This window comes from Cydia fagiglandana, chromosome 2 (assembly GCF_963556715.1).
Source record: "Cydia fagiglandana chromosome 2, ilCydFagi1.1, whole genome shotgun sequence".
NCBI lineage: Eukaryota > Metazoa > Arthropoda > Insecta > Lepidoptera > Tortricidae > Cydia > Cydia fagiglandana.
In genome coordinates this window covers 21,058,169-21,079,562 of record NC_085933.1, presented here as the reverse complement: position 1 = coordinate 21,079,562, position 21,394 = coordinate 21,058,169, and the positions used below count along the sequence as shown (strand labels likewise).

The following is a 21,394-nucleotide window of genomic DNA, read 5'->3' as shown; positions in this document are numbered from 1 at the left end:
TGCCATAATCACTGTCTTGATATAAGTATGTCTATACCTTTTTTGGTTTTTGTGTTACATGTAACTAAATGATTGTCTCACTGAATTATTGTAAACTAGCATTTTATCATTCCAGGATATACTTTGCTTGTGACAAAAGATTTAAAGTTTTCGGCAAAGTTTTTTTAACTAGGTACCTATTTTTCTAATGCTCGAATATTATTTGGCAAGTGCAAATTAGACCAAAATGCCTGAAAGTGATTTTGATCGGTAAATTTAGTGTATGTAGTTGGCAACCACCGCATGTTAGGCGAAAATGTGAAGCGTCATCGTGGCTGTTTATTTTTTTGTTGTTGTTAAGTTGTTTGAAATGAAAATGAGTGGAGTCTTCTTCGACGATGATTGTTTGTTTGATTTTAATAAATTTTGACAGGTACTTCATGCGTACTTCAGTAAAGTTAGTTAGTAAAGTATATGTGTAAGTTTATTATTTCATCATATGTTAATTAGTGTTTATTTTGTAAATAGTAGTAGTAGTTTTGTGATTATCGCTTTAACTTTTCTATTATAAAACCTGCACCTAACAACCGTCTCTTTTTGGCCCAGTGGTTGACTGGTAGAGAATGCCTTATGGCATTAAGTCCGTCATTTGTACGTATAATTTTATGTGCAATAAAGTTTAAATAAATAAATAAATAAAGTTGTCTTTGATATCAATTCGTATAAATTAATAACCTAACGGTTAGGTACTTTTATTTCAAAGATAACACTTATAAGGACCAAAAAGAGTCGGTAGGTATTGGAAAAATCTGGCTCAAATTCATGGCCCTAATAGTGTTTATATTGTACCCGTAAACGAGGTCAAACGAAAGGATCACTATAAACAACCTAACACGATTTATATTTAATCATGATCCGCACTCTAAGTAGGTAATTCCCAAAACAAAATTCACCGTTCGTAACTAAGGAGGAAAACGCAAAGAACTAAAAGATAATACCCTTACAGCTTTAAGCGGAGACTAGCGCGTGTTTACTTAGATACTTATTTTTTTATGTGCCTTGGGATTTTTTCGTGCCTTGAAGATTTTAAGCAAACCTAAGTATGATTAGCTTACTACTTTAAAAGATTATATGTATTTTATTATTATTAGTATTTATTATCATGATCACTATGAGATGAAAAAAACCAATCATTATAAATAATAAGTTTAGAACACTACAAACGGTCTGCTAAAAAAATGCAAATAAGCATTAACTGTAGTATTATTCGCTATTAAGACACGGACACGGACTACTAGGACACGGAGTATGAAATTTAAAGTTCTAAACTCATCTTGTTAGAAAATATTCCCAGTTATGAAGCGGTTTAAAGTCTACTTCGTTATCATCAATTACTAGGTTTCCTAAATTTCCTACCTTCAAAGGTGTAGGGTGTGGTCGTCGGTCAATATCTAAGTAAATACCTAACATAACTATTTTAGGAACGCTGTAAGTAAATAAATAAACCTTCAAAAAACATAAGTTGTTTTAGTAAAGGCAAGTAAAACATAAACGGATGGACCGCATTACATAAACATGCTAGTGAAATGGAAATCAGCCGATCCCAAGCGGCAAACACTTGTGTGAAAATGGGACAGTGACATATTTAGGGTTCTGGACGGTCATCTTACAAATTTAGCAGTAAAATTATAAAGATTATTGTTACAAATAAAATTTCAGGGTGTGTTTACAACACTAACCGATGATCTGGTCAAGATAACAGTAAGCGGCGGCGACAGAGGCGGCGGAGAACGTAAGAGTATTAAATTACGGGGATCGGTGCCGAAAATAATAAAATCATATTCGGCGTTGAGGCCCTGGAGGTCAAAGTATCTTCAAAGACCTTTCCAAGAAACTGGGACACTCCACAAGAGACCTGGCAGCTTCCTCGCTCAACTCATCCATCCAGAGAGGAAATTCTGACATTTACTTTAGCTCCACTTAACTATAAAAAAGATTTTGATCCAAGTAACATTATTTGTTTCAAGATGTTTTCGAATTTCGGTATACTTAAGGTAACCCGAATATGTCTTCGTCCAAGTAATAAAATGTCTTGTACTTTCTAACTTACTTACCAAAGTAGGTATATACCTACCTTTATATCCTGTATATATATATATATATATATATATATATATATATCTATATATATATACATACGTTTGTTGAGTTATTCAGGTTCTTGTTTTTAAAAAAAGCTTTTTTTTCATCTGTACAGTTTTAGTTTAGTGTTTAGTATTAGAGGAAATCAAATTATGTTATTAAGTATTTACTTACATTTCCAATTTGTCAAAACTCTTGCCGTGGTTGGCGATGACTAACACGATACCATAATACATACACATAACATAATACATTTTAGGGTAGTATTTAAAAGGTTTGACACGCGCACCAATTAAATTTTCTCACAAAAGAGGTTGCCGAAGACCGTGCGAAGTGGCGGCTAAAAACGCACAATTGGCTCAGAAACAGTAGGTGAAATAACCTAACTGGGAGGACGGATGAGAATGAGAAAGAAAAGGAGAAAACAAGAGGAAGAAGACAGGGCGAGAGGGAAAGAAGGAGTATAAAATATAAAAAAAAATTGGAAATTCCACCCACCAAGCCCTAGATCATAAGAAACACTTTTTTTAATGTATTGTTTTCAAGGACACTTTTCATTAAAATAAGGTAAGTCACCTTTAGCCCTTACTAGGAGTTTCAAGACAAAATCTGAATAAAGGCAAATTCTCTAGCGTCCCTTGAATGTCATGCCGATCCCTAAATAATTGGGTTAAGGAAGGTAACGATGAAAGGAATTCTAAGACATCTTACATGTATTCAGGGGCCAATCAAAAAAAAAAATTCAAAAATTATTTATTCATTTAACATGCACAGGGTATACAGGTGTGTCGAATCCTCCATTTAAGTTAATAACTTGTATTAGGAGGAATTCGCTCTTCCATACAAGGTTCCGACTTATAATTAGGTACTAAGTTATAATATATCATGCTTTACTTCAACTAATAAAACTAATAAAAGGGGGCCGATGTCAATAATGTTATTGTCGATTAGTTAATTATTAACTAACTTACAACTAAACAAACTGTACAGGTAATAGGGTTAAGACATGAGTAATTCTGTTTCCTCGTATGTTTTGCCTTTAAGCCAGTTAGTAATGATTCTTTTACAATCTCCTAAATTTTTTGTGTAGATATTTGTCTGCCTATTTACTTTATTATACAGATTAATAGATAGAACATAAAATTGTCTTCTAGCAAATGCAGTCCTACTGATTCTACTTTGTTTGATTACTACATTTTGATTACGCTTTTTTAATAAACTACTATCTACCTTAAGAGTTTTGTGGATTTTAAGAATACAATTTAGGATGAAGAGCTGTCTCACTGTTAATACATCTGAATCGCGGTACACATCAATAGTTTTATACCGCCTTGGTTTACCTAAAAGTACTTTGAGAACATATCTCTGCGCTCTCTCTAAAGATATAAGTTTGCTTTTATGGGTACCTCCCCATACAGGTAAGCAATAAAGTACAATAGATTGAACCAAGGTTTTATAGATATAGACTAGTAGTTCTCTGTCAGCAATATGCCTTAGGTGCTTAAATAGCCAAATTACTTTCCGTATTCTATTTGCCGTAACTTCATTTTGTAAGTCCCAAGAAAGTAGCTGATCTATTTGAACACCCAAGTACTTCACGGAGGTAACATGGTTAAGACTGGGACAGGAACAATTATTACTCGAGTTATCGAAACAGGAGTGGGCGGTTAATGTATATTTATGCCTATCCGGTTGTGTGTTATTCAAGATCGAAAAAGTTACATAGTTTGTTTTTTTAACATTTAATGTTAGGAGATTCGTTTGTAGCCATTTTAGAACCTTTGATAGTCCCTTTTCAGCATGATTGTACACTTCATCCCAGCTTTCGCCGTGAAAAAGTAATGCAGTGTCATCTGCATAAGAGATAACTAATCCATTGGAGAGTTGTATGTCAGTGAGATCATTAATATAGGTTAAGAAGAGGGTTGGTCCTAGAACGCTACCTTGAGGGACTCCAAAGTGTGTGGAGCGCTCATCTTCACTATATAAATCGTTGTTTAGTTTGACGCGTTGCAGTCTGTTCTGCAGGTAGCTTGAAATTAGATCCGCGAACTGTCCACGGATTCCCATTTTTTCCAGTTTCCGTACAAGGATGGGGACAAACACAGTGTCAAACGCTTTTTTTAGATCAAGAAATATACATAACACTTTCTCTTTTTTCTCCAAATGATTTGTTATAGAGCTAGTTAATTCAAGGACAGCTTCTTCAGTGCTTTTACCCTCACGAAAGCCAAACTGTCGATGTGATAAAAGATTATATTTGTTTAGGAAGCCGCGTAATCTACTGTTTATTAATTTTTCCAATATTTTAGATAATGAAGTAAGGACAGAGATAGGTCTATAGTTGTTAACATCTGTTTTGTCCCCATCCTTATAGATCGGGTGAATGATCGCTCTTTTGAGAGCATCAGGGAATATTCCTTGTGAGAAACAAAGTGAGCTCAGGTGCCCGAGAATAGGGACTAAATCTGTTACAGCCAATTTTATAAAAGTAGCCGGTATTTTATCCCATCCCGTTGCGGAGTTAGATTTTAAATTAAGTATTATTGCTCTGATTTCTTCTAGTTGAGGTTCTATAACACCGATAGACGATTCATGGGAATGTAAGGAATTAAAATAATATGTAAGATCAGAATTACTAATATTTAATAGTGGTTGTATTTTTTCTGCTAAGTTTTGTCCAGTATGAACGAAATATCTATTCACTATATTAGCTGATTCGAGGGGGGATTGAGATTGGCTCATTAATTCAGTGTTTTTAGATTTAGGTTTGTTTAGGTTAGTAATTGTTTTAATAGTGTTCCACAAGCTTTTATTGTTATTTTTGGCTTTATTTAGCAGTTCGCGCTCGTATTTTCGTTTTAAGTTCTTAATTAAATTATTACAATAGTTTCTATATCGTCGATAAGAAATGTGCAAAACATCGTTTGTGGGGTCGTGTCTTAATTTCCTTTGTAGTTTATTTCTGTGTTGGATACATTTTAGTACGCCTGGGGTGATCCAAGGCTTTAAGATGCGTTTACTGCATGGAATTTTAACTGTCTTGGTACTAGATACAATAGCATTTTGAAGGTAATGTATTAATTTATTTGTTAACACGTTTGGATCATTTATGGTTAGTAATTCACCAAGGTCAGACTCTTTAAATAGCTTTAACGCATTTTGGTAATCTGTAACGGGTTTATTAACAATACCTGGCGTTATTTTCGATTTAGAATAAATGTTAAATAATGTCATATGATGATCAGTAACGGTGGTGTCAAGAATTACTGTTTTAGAAAAATACAAATCTTCAACATTGCTTGCCGACATTTTGCCTTTCCGTAACCCGGACAACATGTTATAGGAAAATACCTATAAAAGTTGCAAAAGACTCATATAGTGTTTTATTTATACAATATACAGCTTTTCGGTCGAATACCGTATTAAAAGTACAACACTGTATAGCTCATTAATAATTTTATATTGCATTTTTACACGTTTAGGTATATACTCGTAAAAGCAAAATAGGTACCTAAAAATCTATATTTGCAAGGGCCAAATCCATAAAAGTTCAAAGTTGGCACAATAGAAAAATTATAATTTCTAATTTTCATTTATTTTCATTTGAATATAATTCATATAAAGTGTATTACTTACTATTGTATTAGTATAATAGCTAAGAATAGATATAGTTGGGGGATCTGACCAGCAACATTTTAAATAGAAGTACCTATCGGCAATATTGAAATTGAATATTAATACTTTGCTTCGCTCGCGCTTTCGATTACTTACTTATTCGTAATAATTGAATTGAGTTCCTCGGACACATCTTAAATTAATATGGTTTAAAAGAGTACTAAAAGTTTATTTATTAACTCTACAGAGCCCCAGACTTTAACATTTGTTAATTTTAAGACTGTTGTTTCAAATAAATTATTCCATAAATTGAAGTAACCATAACGTTTAAATCAATATGGCAATATTTCAAAGTAGTTGTCTTCTGTTCTGTAAATAAAATTTAGGTTAAATCACCTTTCTGAACAAGACATTTCATTTCAAAAGGTATTTCCGTTCCCTTTAGCGCTCGTTTCTTATATTTGTCCCCTCTCTTTGAAGGGCCATCAACGAAATTTACTCGAATATTTTTTTAGCTTTTTGATTTAATGTGTATTTTGTGAAATTAGCAATCAAATATTTTAAAGCTTTAGCAGACAAAAAAGCTTTTTATTATTATGTACATCAAAGCACGAGAAATAGGAGAATAGGAACGTAATGTTAACTCTTCGAGTTTCGATTTCTGGTAATTTCTTATTATTACTTTGCATTAACTTAATGTCCACGTTAACGTAGCGCTAAGCCTACCCATCACAACGCGTCGCCGCAGAAGACCCCCCGCCACCTGGCTGACGACGATCCAGAGAGATCTGAAGGAGACCGGGATGGACGCAGCAACAGCGCAGGATAGGGAAAAATGGAAAAGACAGACAAGGAGAGCTGACCCCAGATGATGGGAAAAAAGCTTAGGAGAAGAAGAAGAAGATTAACTTAATGTCCACGTGTCGTGCTTGACATCACTCAATTAATCAACATCACCACAAGAACCTGATTGCAAATATATCATCCAGCATCTATGTTAATAAATGACTTTCATATGTATCTCTCAGTTACTTAAAGGTTAGCTGGAAGAGATCCCTTAACGGGATAAGTTCGCCTTTGTACACATTTACTGTACTCTCTCTGTGGTATGTACTTGTTTTGTGCAATAAAGTGTTTACTACTACTACTACTTCTATTACAAAGTACTACTACTAAGTAGTAGCAGTAGCTCTACTATGAGTTCCGTGAATGACAGTGAGAAGTGAAGATAGTGAGAAAGTTAAGGAAAATGTATGGAGTAATTGTACAGTGCCTCTACCGGTCACGTAAAGAACTAAAAATTTCAATTTGTACCATGAGTTACAAACGTTTTTACGCGAGTTTTCCATACTTGCCTAACTTCACACCTAAACCGCTCTTTTTCTAATTATATAATGAAATCTGAGCCAGAATTATTCTGCGTAAATACTTTACGCGAGTAAACGTGACAGATGTTATGGAAAAATACGTGCGTTTCCAACGTGACATTTCTGTCAACTTGTAAACACAACAAATACGCAGATTTTTCACGAATATCAATGCAATTTTCAACGTAATATGTATAAATTTATAACAGTATGTGCACTTCAAGCAAAACTTTAAGGGATAAATCAATTAATAGTTCGATAAAAGGCTGATTTAGTACAAAGGTAATGAGTTATACTTGACATCATATTTTCCTATTTCTACTGCTACATTTGCGAAAATCACATTGCTTACGAGCAGTTTTTGGTTTTAGGCAAGAAGCTGATTGAAAACAACATTTCCATGAAAACCCGGATTGCATCATGTATGCATGTAGAAGTTACATATGTATTAAGAATTAAGGCTCAATACAAGGAGCGGTACATAGACATGTTGCTGTTTTTGTTGCTGGGTGCACATAACACATAGTAAGAATAAGACATACCGCAAGACCTATTATAATATTTACACAAGAATTGCTACGTATTTTATTAAGCATTATTATCTTAAATAAAATAAAACATACAAATGTTCTGTGGGTTTATTTATTTTTCTTTACTAAGTAAGTATTATTTTATTTTCCGTTGTTCAAATTATTGTGTTTGGTACCTAGGTAATCGTTTTTCATGTCAACTTGGTAACAGGAAATATAAAACTTTCTTCAAAAACTTTTGCTGGTGGTTCTGAATCTGAAAATTTAAATAAGATTTAAACACATTTATTGCCAAAAACCCGCTGCGTGGGTTCATTTTGTATTGGAAATGGGGCGCTTGGCACTGAAATATACTCGAGATCATATAGGTACTATAAAATTAAAATCGCTATTAAGGTCATACGTAGGGTCTGTGCGGAAAGAGAAGAGTCGTAGGTATGGGCTCCCCTAAATTTCACGACTTTTCTCTTTCCGGACACTCTATTAGATAATGTTACTTAGCAGTAGGAGACGGCCGCTGTCATGATGCGGACTGAAGCGGACCATTATAATACATACCTATTTTAATATTTTAAGATTTCTTCTCATGTGTGTATTATTTTCATCATAGGTAATAAATATGTAGCCAAAAGTAGCCTGTATAATCGCGCCGTATACTTTGCTTCCTATTTTTTAACACGCAATGTCATAATTTTAACTCGATTATTAATGATGTTTACGTAATTATCATATTTTGCAATTTTTGTCTTGAATACAATTATATTTTAATTTATACATTGTTTACTAACATTGATGTGTTTATTATTTTCGTAACTATGGCAACGTCAAATCTTTAAAAAATTGTAGAATGAAGGTTGAGTCAGTAACAAAGTGACAAAACTGGTCTTAGAGCATTTAATAACTGGAGTGGCCATTGAGTGCTTACTGTTAGGATTTAGGATTAGGGTTCCAAGCAGGAAAGAAAAGCTTGTTTTAACACCATATTGGTAATGTTTATTAATCTCAAGCAAGACTACATAGTAATGGCGAGAAGAAAGAACACCTACATTTGTTTTATATTGACAACCGAATAAATCAAATATCATAGTCGTAGTAGTCTCGTAGGTATACTCTTTATTTTTTTTCCTGACATTATTATACCCCTCTGCCGAAAAACTTGCACAATTGTGCAAACTTTTGTATGGACTGACATGGCTATTTGTACGTTACGTACAAATCATGTAGAAATAGCAATACCTTTGACGTCCCCTCCCCCGCAAAAATCGGCAGACTGTTTTGTAAAGAAAATGACAGCGATGACATCGCCCTTCCAAATGCTCTTAGTGGATGGTAGAGGTAAGGAATACAATCTCCATGTAATTAATAATGAAAAAGTGTCCGTCAAAAACCTTAAGAGGGAAGTATACTACGTAATCGTCCATACAAAAAGAGAAAACGTTTTTCCACTTGTAAATACGAGTATCTTCCATTCCCCATGATTTTTAGTACGGTATTGATACAACGAAAAACTAGGTTTATGGGTTTTCTTTTTTTCGCTACTCTGCAGAGATTTAGAAAAATTATAATAGCTGACAGCGTGCCCAGTTTTTGCAAATATTCTCCCATAAAGGAGTTTTCTCATAAAGCCATAAAGGATTCTCCTTACCTCTACCCTCCATATTCACGGCTACCATCAGTATATGTAACATTACTTTCTGTGCATCTCACTTGCACTAATATGCGAGAGCGAGATGCATAGATAGTAAATTACGTAGACGTGAGAAAATGTGTCAATTTTGTTATTTAGTTCTTTAGGTGAATCCTAGAGGCGCTGTATAAAACTCCGATAACTCTTGCTCTGTTTTTTAGTATACTTAGAAAGGGACAGCATCGTTTGGAGTGGAGTGAAGTTAGGTACATAAGACCGTAAAGAAACGTAAAACGTGACTCACGGCACGTTTATTCACTGAAAGTAAGTGAAAAATACTCTGCCAACTGATAGTAGAGCTACAGTACTACTAAGTAGTAGTAGTACTTTGAAATAGTTGGTAGATAGCAGCCAATCCCCGCAATCATTTCCCATTCGAATCGTAATCAAAAACCCGCGTACATTCTAATTTCCCTCAGGAAGCTTGCGTAGTTATACTGTATAACTATGACGCCTTCAATCTGTTTAATCAGTAAACACCCTCCTTAATTAACAGTGTCGTGAATGGGGTGCTAATGCTCGGTGATTATGCCTTTACGTGTGACGACGGCGGGTGTAAAAGTAGTCCGAGGCTTTTATTTTAGCATGTGTACCTACCAATACGTAGGTGTAAAGGTAGGAGTTAGCTGTAAAGGACAGACTATAGAGGGATTTGCTTCACGCAATGTAACCAGAAATGTGTCGACCTATGTCTTGATTTTTGTCGGAGATTTCACTGTGGCGAGATGGCTTGCTCATTCAAATAAAAAAAATGGTTGTGTATCGTATGATTAATACAAGCTGGCTTTTACTGAAACTTTTATAAAATAAAGGGCTTTTTTATATAAAGACACCTAACTTACTGCTCTTTATGTAAATGTACCGTACTGGTGTGGGCGACACATAAAATTACAAACAAGTATAACACAACCTATTAAGCTTTGTGACGCACAGACCCTTATAATGCTTAAAGTCGGTAATTACTACACTAAACACTAATATATGTGGCTATAAATCCAAGCGCAATGCGCTTATCGACGTAAAATTTACATTAAACAAATATAATTGAGCTTTTGTTTATACACAAGTATTCAAATTGTCTGACAACTTAAATACAATACAATATAAATGTAGTAAATACAGTATCTACCTACTTGAAAAAATGAAGTATACGTATGTAACGGTAAAATTGTTATCAAAGGCGATCTTCTGAAAATCATCAAATAAAAAGAGACAATAACAAGATATCATCCGAAACTTGTAAATTGAAGCCATGTATTAAATTTGTTGGCCCTTTAATATGAAACGGAGTACAATTTTATTGTAATAGCAGACAATATGGCAAACACAGAACAATACAATGAAATTACGACGGTTCCATACAAAATGGGCCATCACCGGCTTACATTGTTCATTTTTGTCTCACTTTTCCTTTATATCTCCAAGTATTCGTTCAAATTTGTACCAATCTGAGTATTTGTTTTTATTATGTTACATTTTTGTGAAAATATTTAGCCATAAAATCCAGATTATTGCTATTTTATTTAGATATAGTATTAAAGTTAAAGTTTAAAATTATATTGTGTCTAGTCGTACAATTTTCACAACGATTTAATATTTAACAACAAAATAATAAATAAAATCGTCGTCAGTCGTCACCGAAAATTTGTTACAGCTTGAATAAATAAAAGATGATTGACATAAAAAAAAAATATCTGCATGCCTCCGTAAATTATACGCATTACAAAAAATTACGAAAAGACAGTGGATCGTGTGTGGACAGTGTATTGGGAAGTCGCATATCGGCCACTAGGTCATTAACCTTATAAATGTTTAAAAATCACACGCAAAATACACAATTTACGTAATAATTTTGCAGCGGAACAACAGACTAATTTGGCACACTAGTGCGTCGCAGGTGTATGCAAGATTCCTCGCAGCGTAAACATTAAGAACATCCGCTCTACATTCTCAGATAAGCACCAAGTTAACTTAGTGGTCGAGGAAAGAGCCCAAGCTGCCGACATTGTAAAGCGAAACGTATATTCCTAGGATTCTGCTTATCTGCATGTAGATTTTGTATAAGTTGATGTGCTTAATAAATCATGTAAATTTAATTTACAGGGTAGTAATGGAATCACTTTAATATCTATCCGTCCGTCTATCCATTTACAAGATGTTATAAACAGATAGGCTGAAGACACTGGTTAGCTTATCAAAGCAGGTTAAAGGAGTTAATGCCACCATCACAAATTATCAATACCACCTGACAAACAAGTAAGAAGATATGATAATTTTTAACCGATATTTTTCAAAAATAGGTACACTGTTTACTTGTTTAGCATCGATTTGGTAATGCGAACAAATTAAGGGGCTACCTGCTGTTTTCATCGATTTTTGATAAGTTTTGAATCGTATCTCCTACATTTGCACTACAGATAGATTTATATCGTTTCTTCAAATTTTTATCTTCATGTTTGTATACCGGATTTTGAAAGATGTGCATACTTATTTTTAAAGATTTTCTTTACACATCGTTTAAAAAACACTTTTTTTGTAAGTAACTAGATTATTGTGAAGGATCTTACATATAAAAAATCTACATATTTGGGTTCGTCATTGACATCTCGAAACACGTGTCTCAGACGTTATGACCAGAAAACCATAAAAAAAAAATATTGGCCAAAAATTGTTCAACTTTGTATCTTCTAAGAAAATTAATTTTGAAGTAAATATTGGATACTTTATTGCTTAAAGCCGTTGTTGAAATATGAAGAGCTAAAAAAAGCAGAAAACTAAGGGATTCAGATCGAAGGTCATTGGCGAGAGGGTGTCCTTTAAAGCTAAAGGTTACTGTACTGTTTGTTAAATTCACCGCCAGTAAACTTTTACAACGTTGTCGTTGTAACTTTCCACGACATTAACTCTCGCAGCTTACACGTTTTCTCAAAGCGACAAAGTTCTAGACTGCATACATTATGGACATGACCTCGATAAATAGAACTAAGTATATAAAGTATATCTACATCTCGTTCCCTTTTCCCTAGCTCTTTACTGATTAAACCCTAAAATAAATAATGAAGACAGGAGCCCGTAAGTTGATTTATTAAGCAGCAAGTTTTACGTAGATATTTTATTAAGAAAGCTTTTGGGCAAAAAACCGCATAGCGATAATACTTAAAATTGATTAGCAATCCCAGAACGAGACAAATCAATTTTTTTTACTACTTAATTCGGGCTAAGATTAACTATTGTCGGGTAAATGTAAGACAATGATCGCGCGTTACAATTCTAGAAATAATATTAGTGATTTTACAAACTAAAATAATTTATTCTTCGTACGTAGTTTATTGCCTCAAATGTACATTTGGCTAAAATGTACAAAAACAATTTACAACCTTTCCTAAAGCTTATTGCTCTTAAAATCTTTGGCCGCTCACTGCCGATATTGAGCGTCAAATTCCCGAATAACAAGTTCATCTCGCTTTTATATAAAAAATCAGCCGATTATTCAATTTTAATATTTCAAACCAGGGTCCCAAGTACATGGAAGGTTTAACTTTTTAATTAAAAGGATAAGGACCGCGTGACCTTTTTCCATTGATGCCGATAGAACCGGCAATTCAGCAATTCATACGCAGATTTATTATTGAGATATACTTAATAGCGCTTTGTTAGGGCAAATTGCCAGTGACACCTGCGGGTTAAATATCAATTAAATAGGTACGTGCTTTGTATAACACTTTAGTCAGACGTTAATTATTGTGTGCAAGGGTAAAAAAAAGCGGACAAGTTAGAGTCGGACTCGCTCAACGAGGGTTCCGTACTTTTTATTATTTTTATAGCAGCAACAGAAATACCTACATCATCTGTGAAAATTTCAACTGTCTATATATCACGGTTCAGCCTGGTGACGGGCAGACAGACGGACAGTGGAGTCTTAGTAATAGGTTCTCGGTTTTACCCTTTGGGTATCGAACCCTAAAAAACAGATATAGTCTGTGAGAAAATTATATTCCACGACTCTTCTCTTTCCGCACGGACTATCACAAAACTAGTGTGGCATTCAGATTGGTACGATTTAGCCGACGAGTTCGTTAAATTGTACCATTAACTTTTAAATGGCATCCATTAACCATTTTGCATGTTTATTGCTCACTTCCCGGTCAAATCTTTTTCTTATTCTTATTTTCTTTTTATTCTTTCCTTTGATTTTTCTATGCCGATCAAAGTGGCGTGCTCTTGTGTTGGAGGCCAAGACTCATTTTGGGTCACCGCGCCAACCAAGTAAGTAAGTATTAAGTAAGTATTGCTCACTTTAAGTTTACATACCAAATATATCTTGCCAGAAACTGAAATCATCCTGATCTCTTCTTCTCTTCTTCCTCGCTAACCTGGCATTTTTGCCACGGCTCATGGGAGCATAGGGTCCGCTTCACAACTAACCCAAGAACTGATGTCACTAGCTTTTATGAAAGCGACTGCCATCTAACCTTCCAACCCAGAGGGGAAACTAGGCCTTATTGGGTTTAGTCCGGTTTCCTCATGATGTTTTCCTTCACCGAAAAGCAAGTGGTAAATATCAAATGATATTTCGTACCTACATAAGTTTTGAAAAACTTATTGGTACGAGCCGGGGTTTGAACCCGTGACCTCCTGAAAGTCACACGCTCTTACCGCTAGGTTTATTGTTTAAATCATAAATTATGTTGACATTATATAATCACAAATGCCGCATAAAAATTTGTTCAAGTTCCACGAAAAAATTTTTTTTTCCTCTTTTACGTTAGTTTTTCCAGTATAGGCTTTGGTGTATTACGTGTAAATAAACTAGGGTGTTGAATGGGAAATAATCCACTCTAAAAATAAATCAGCAAGAAAAAAAGATCCTGGAATCCCTTTTTTATACGAAATAAATGCCCCAAAAAACGAAGTATTTCGGAGCAAACAAAAAATCGAGCGTTCAATCATTTTATGTACAAAAACTTTTTAATTAAAACTTAGATTTGATGTACCTAATGAATGCCAAGCGTTTTAGCAGATAATATTTTTTAAGAGAAAAGCTTTACATAATTGAGTTTTTATCTCATCTCGCTCCTGGTTTGTGCCCTTTGTAAAGTTTTTAATTGCTTATCACAGTTTTCGTAATATAATAATTCAAAATAGCGAAAAATAATATTTTAGCTGACATAATATTTGTTTCGCTAAAGGTGGACAAGTTTGAAATAATTCGAATAAACTATTAAGGCCCACTTGCACCATTCCACTAATCCGGGGTTAACCGGTTAAACCTGGCGTTACCATGGTTACCAGTACAATTTGACATTAGGTTAACGGTTTAACTGATTAATCCCGGGTTAGGTGGTGCAAGTAGCCTAAGATACTGCAGAATACTCGTTGTAAATTCAACGGTGATATTACTGAGCTGTTATTGTCATCCATCTCGATAACAGACTGCAGGCTGCATATCTGAATGATGATGTCAATTAGTTATAGTGTATCTCGGTCGCGCCAATACACGATGTACGCAAGTACGAGCGAAATGCACGAAAACTGAATGACATCATTTAGTCAGTGTATTAGATATGTGTATGATCGTCCGTTAATATACACTAAATCTAATAAAACAAAGTCCCCCGCCGCGTCTGTCTGGTTGTGTGCATTGTCGCGATAAATTCTCAAAAACTACTTGGTAGATATTCATGCGGTTTTCACCTATGGAGTGATTCATGAGGAAGGTTTAGATGTATGATTTGTTTAGGTTTACCCACTGACGTATAATCTAAGGACTAGCAGTACAGTAAACCGGTGTGACCCCGCTACAACGCGATTGGTTGATGAGTTCGCATCAAGCGCGCGATTGGTTGATGAGTTCGCGTCATGCGCATTATTGGTCGCAACTAGTTAGTAACAGTAGTAAAGGAGCAAGTGCGTTTTGGAGTGGAGACCCCGGCTAGGCAGAAGAAGTGTATAGGTAGACCGCCCGCCCGTTGGTCCGATGACATAAAGGCGACTGCGGGACCAGTCTGGATAAGGGTAACCAACAACCGCTCAAAATGGAGAGAGATTGGAGAGGCGTATGCCCAACGGTGGGCGAACACACGCTGAAGAAGAAGTGACAGTAGTGAGTGACACCACTGAAACAGTACCATTTTTAGTGCCCGTAAGGCCAGTCCTTAGATATTATACGTCAATGGGTAAACCTAAACAAACTATACACCTAAACCATCCTCAAGAATCACAAGTCCATCTGCCGTATTCGAACTTCAATATATTCACAAGAGACGACACGTACTTACTAGATTCATTCTAGATACGTTATAGTTTAGATATCAACTAGTTCTCTTTTGCAGCGCAATTTGGGCAATTTTATGTCACTTTTACGTTAGATAGAATAAGATATTTATTAGATGTAAATTAGATCTCTAAGTCATATCCTGTGGAAATCGTTCAAGAGTAGGTATCTCCAGAATGCATATCTGAATGATGATGTCAATCTCCAGAAATGTCAAATTTGACAGGTTAGATCTTAAACATATCGTTATCGTATCTTGGTGATGTCTAAAAGATATCTAATAGATATCTATTTCAAAATCCGAATCGGGCCCTCACTCTGTTGATAGATGAAAACCGCATGAAAATCCATCAAGTAGCTTTTGAGAGTTTATCGCGAACTTTCAAAAACACTATCCCGTGCAAAGCCGGGGTCTCTGGTCTCTATTAGGGTTCCGTACCCAAAGGGTAAAACGGGACCCTATTACTAAGACTTCGCTGTCCGTCCGCCCGTCCGTCCGTCCGTCTGTCACCAGGCTGTATCTCACGAACCGTGATAGCTAGACAGTTGAAATTTTCACAGATGATGTATTTCTGTTGCCGCTATAACAACAAATACTAAAAACAGAATAAAATAAAGATTTAAATGGGGCTCCCATACAACAAACGTGATTTTTGACCAAAGTTAAGCAACGTCGGGAGTGGTCAGGGAGTGGTAACCGCGAAAATCGAAGTTCGCAAATTGCAGGCATTTTTCTCTGTCACTCTAATTACGCCTTCATTGGAGTGAAAGAGAAAGATCCCCGCAATTTACGAATTTCGGTTTTGGCGGTAGCCCCTCAGTACTTGGATGGGTGACCGTTTTTTTTTTTGCTTTTTTTTGTTTTTTTTTTTGCATTATGGTACGGAACCCTTCGTGCGCGAGTCCGACTCGCACTTGCCCGGTTTTTTTTAAGTCGATAAGTTCTTATTTTGACACTCAAACGTGCCCTATCAATCATAAAATTCCGTCATATCAGGTCTTTTAACCGTCCCTTTGTACTTTGCTTGCGCAAGGACTTCAATAATGAATTTCCAAACTCCTCAATTCGGGACGACGTCTATTGTACGTAATGGCTCGTCTACACGATGGGCCAACGCTGGCCACTCCAAGGCACGCATTTATTTATTTAGAAATTTAATTCAGGCAACAAGGCCCATATTACAAATACCACACCCACCTAAACAAACTATACACCTAAACCTACCATTTATGCGTTAGAGGGAGCAAGTGATATTGCTATCTCATTCTGTAGGGCTGCGTCCCTTGGAGTGGCCGGCGCTGGCCCATCGTGTGGAGGAGCCATAAAAGACAAAAACAGACAATGATCATATTAAAACGGGCTGTTAGGGTTATGAAACCACTAGTTTATATTACTAAGCTTTTCTTTTATTCTTTGCCATTTTATATATTGTGACCTTTTTTGCCACTTTTGTGTTATTTCTAGTCGAGCCCTTTTCATCCTTATAGGAGAAAAAAAGTGTCCTAAAATTTCCATACATTTTTCATACTTTCCTTTTTGTTACCGCCATACAAAGTGTATGGGGAAATGGTAACACAATAGGAAAAAACTCTGCGACATTTTTGTATCCCATTAGGATCGAAAGAGCTCGTGATTCTGAGTAGAAATAACACAAAAGTGGCATAAAATCCACAAAATTTTAAAATGGCAAAATATAAAAGAAACACTCTCTTCGTTATTGTCAATAAACTGGTATAAAATATACGAAAATTAAAAAAATCATATTTTTATATATTTATATGTGACGTTCCACGGAAAAGGTACCTTATGGCGGCCGGCGCTTACGTCGCATAGCGCCGCAATAATATTGGAGCGGCGTTAATAATAGCGTAAGCACCAACCGCCATAAGGTACCTTTACGCGTGGGACGTCACATATCAGTACCGACGTAAAATATTATGTTTGCAATTTTCGCCTTATTACAGAGGAGTAAGGTGCTAAAATATATCTCTGACGTCGACTGTACACACATATTTTATTCCAAGATTCTACCTGAAAGCCTATACTGACTAGAATAAGTAATGATGGACATTAAAAACCGGGCAAGTGCGAGTCGGACTCGCGCACGAAGGGTTCCGTACCATAATGCAAAAAAACATAAAAAAAGCAAAAAAAAAACGGTCACCCATCCAAGTACTGACCACTCCCGACGTTGCTTAACTTTGGTCAAAAATCACGTTTGTTGTATGGGAGCCCCATTTAAATCTTTATTTTATTCTGTTTTTAGTATTTGTTGTTATAGCGGCAACAGAAATACATCATCTGTGAAAATTTCAATTTCACGGTTCGTGAGATACAGCCTGGTGACAGACGGACGGACGGACGGACGGACGGACGGACGGACGGACGGACGGACGGACGGACGGACGGACGGACAGCGAAGTCTTAGTAATAGGGTCCCGTTTTACCCTTTGGGTACGGAACCCTAAAAACGTCTTATTTCTATGTAAGGTTTCTAGGTCGCCGAGATCTTAGAGCATTCATCTTAACCCTTGGGACTAGCGGATCAGCCCGCCTTGGCAGTTTGTTCTGATTTCCAACCAAGCGTAAAATCTCAATATAAATAGGAATATACGGCCTTGGAACGTTAACATAATAAATATGTATTAGGTACATAAGGCAGAACTAGATCTAAAATAGCAATTTATGTGCAAGACTAGCGTTAGACATCAGTCACAAATCAGCACAAAAAAGTTTGTCATAAAAGAAGTACTACGCTTTTTCTACGGAAACTTTAAGACGGCCTTAGAAGTCCTAAACTGCCCGATTCGAACTTTAAGATACGACAATTAATACATTTAGAAACGATATCGATTAGATATGTCAGTACATATCGAAAGTTTTTGTTTCAAGAAACGTTACATTTGACATTGAGATATTTACTCCATATCGTTTCTAGATCTATTAATTGTTGTATCATATCAATTATAACAAAAGAAATAAATAATTCTATATTTTACAAAGTTCAGTAGAGAATGCCTTTTGGCATTAAGTCCGCCATTTGTAAATTATTGTTAGTTATTTTAGTAAATTTTATTATTGTTTCATTTTAATTCTTAGTTTGTGTTATAAAGTTTAAATAAAAAATATAAAAGCGGTGAAAATTATCCAATAACTATTTTGGTTTTTTATTTTCGTAATAGTAATTAATTTTATATTTGAAAACATGTGACTACCTATAGTTAATACGTGTTCGAATTGAATTGCCTATCGACGCGGATATTAGATGTTTAAGTGCTTCTTGTACCAAACACACTATTCCAGAAAATCGTTACTATTATCCACAACATTTATACCTAATAAATAAAAAAAGCAACAATTTAATTGTTATGTTTATTTTATACAATTTAATTGTGAGGCCAGTAGGTTTTTGTATTAAATAATATTATTATGAGTAATAGTAAGTTTCACTCCACACCGAACAGCATCATCGGGAGCACGATTTGCCGAAACGAAGCCGATTTTTTAATTAAAATAAGTGAGTGACCCGTTTTAACACATATTTACGCGGAAAAGCTTGTATCAAAAATATCGACTCTCTCTAAAAATTACCACAAGTTGGTAAAAGTAAAAAAATGTCACATAATACAGTTAATTTCGTAATATAAACTAAGTGTACATAGTTTAAATACCTACATTTTATTGCGCAACAGGGCTCGAATTAAATTACCAAGATACTTAATTAATTATACATCTCTATAGATATCGCAATAATTATTACGTAAATAATATGATAAATTTCCTTTTAATTACTTACCTATCCTTTAGTATCAGAGAGGATCACTTATGTAAAATATAAGCAAAACAAGACTTAGGTTCGATTTGGTACCTAGGGTAAAGCAGGTAAAACCACGTAAATACTACTGCAAAAGTAGGGCCAGTGCCTAAAGCACCAAAGAATTCTTGTAGGGTAGGTTACTTTTTATTCAATTGATATACCGTAATACCTACTTCAAGTAAATAAAAAACCATGTTTTTTTTTCTTATTACATGAAACAATCGAGTTTAAAAAATAATTGAAACACTTCCTTTCCTTACCTACTAATTTATCCAAAGAATGCCGATTTCATTTCCTTTAAAATTTCACACAACTGTATCAACACTCCACATAAATACACTGAAAAAGTTTGAAGCATCCACTATCCATAAAAAAGTGTGAAAGGCTTAACACTCGAGTTAACTCTTATGATACCGAGTTCACATCGTTACACTCCCGTACGTCATAAAATGATGATCAAATACACGTCCTTGCGACACGGTACCCAGAATGAGACTAATGTACACAGCATCGCAGGGTTGACGCGGTGCCAGTGTGCGTGAAACCCCCATACTTACACAGTGTACAACAGAGATTGGGTGGAAGTGTGCGTGATTTTCTTTCCCTGTGTCCGTGATTTTCCGAGTACTGATAGTCGGCGATTATGAATGTGTGTAGCCGATCACCTACAAGTGAAACGTGTATTGGTACCCGGGCAGCTCGCGCATGACCGAAAATCTTGAAAAATATATCCGTTTGGCGCTTTATTTGAATATTGCGCAGTGAGTATGCGACGAATAATTGTAAGTTCTTAATAAAAGTTTAGGTAGAGTCTTTTTTCGTAACAACGGTTTGTATTGTAGTGATTATGATATATGCAGAAAAAATAATTCACGACAGGTATACTAAAGTATTTTACTTTTGAAAGTGATTTTGGAATTTTAAATCGATCAGCCATCAAGTTTTATAGATATGAACTTATAGTCGGGTGACTCGCAACGCAAGTACAACTTTAGTTAGTAGGTACTTTAGAAATAATGAGGGAATAGATGAACATACATGTCCGGAACATGATGACGCTCACAGCCTAGCTTGTAAATTCCTGGAATATGAAACGGGTATTACATTTTAGAGGCCTCAGAAATTCAATATTTTCAAACAATGTTAAACTTAAACCTACTCCTTCCTACTCAACGTTTCTTAGAAAATGTATTCGTTCTAAGTTTAAAATTCAACGAAGTTAAGGTTTTGGTTCTAGCTACGTTTCATTTCAGTACTTTATGGAAGAAAAGTTCGCTTCCCGGTAATACTCGTTATTTAATACAATATAAAATATTTCATTATACTGCTACATAATTTTATGTTATCCATTAACTTACCTACTCTCATCTGCCAACCTAATGCCAACTTGCTGCTTAATATTAATGCATTTAAATTTATTTCTCATTTTGAAGTCTACACCTCAAACCGCCTCTGCGCGTAGGTACAGTCACCTGTAATAATATTTTGTACAACGTGCGGGCGTAACGCATACGTTCTTAACGCTCTATAAATAAGGCGTATTTATCAGCGTTAATTTTATCACATTTTTATCGTGCCAACGGTTTACGGTCGCTTTATGATAACTTTCGTACTTTAGTCTTACTACAGGACATCATGAAATTCATGAATAAGCAAACATATTTTATACTAGATCTGGACACTCGGAGAAAATTCTAAAGGCTATTTTCTATTCAGCTATAAAAAAACGTTCTGAGTCAATTTAAGTCCATTCCATTACGTCACGTAATTATGGGTGTGACAAATTGTAAACTGATTTTTTTATAAGAAACTTGGCATTTTTTTAGTATCAAGATTGAAACTGCTAGTATAAGAGTGGAAACAAGTAATTAAATAGTACTTTTTTTTAGATCAAACATCTTTGTCTCGGTTTTAATTAGAGATGTCGGAAGACTCGGAAGGATGCTTCCTTCTACTGGCGGCAGGAAAGATTAGCCCTG

The 21,394-nt window shown here is 35.1% G+C and overlaps 1 protein-coding gene across 1 annotated transcript in view; it reads right to left on the bottom strand.

Moving 5' to 3' along the window:
* The window catches only part of LOC134678706 (zwei Ig domain protein zig-8-like), a 144,646-nt gene extending 124,474 nt beyond the window's left edge, over nucleotides 1–20,172 (bottom strand). Inside the window, exon 1 of the mRNA XM_063537367.1 lies at nucleotides 19,676–20,172. The gene's annotated coding sequence lies outside the window, so the exon portion shown is untranslated. The remainder of the gene's footprint in view (nucleotides 1–19,675) is intronic.
* Nucleotides 20,173–21,394: the final 1,222 nt, after the last annotated feature.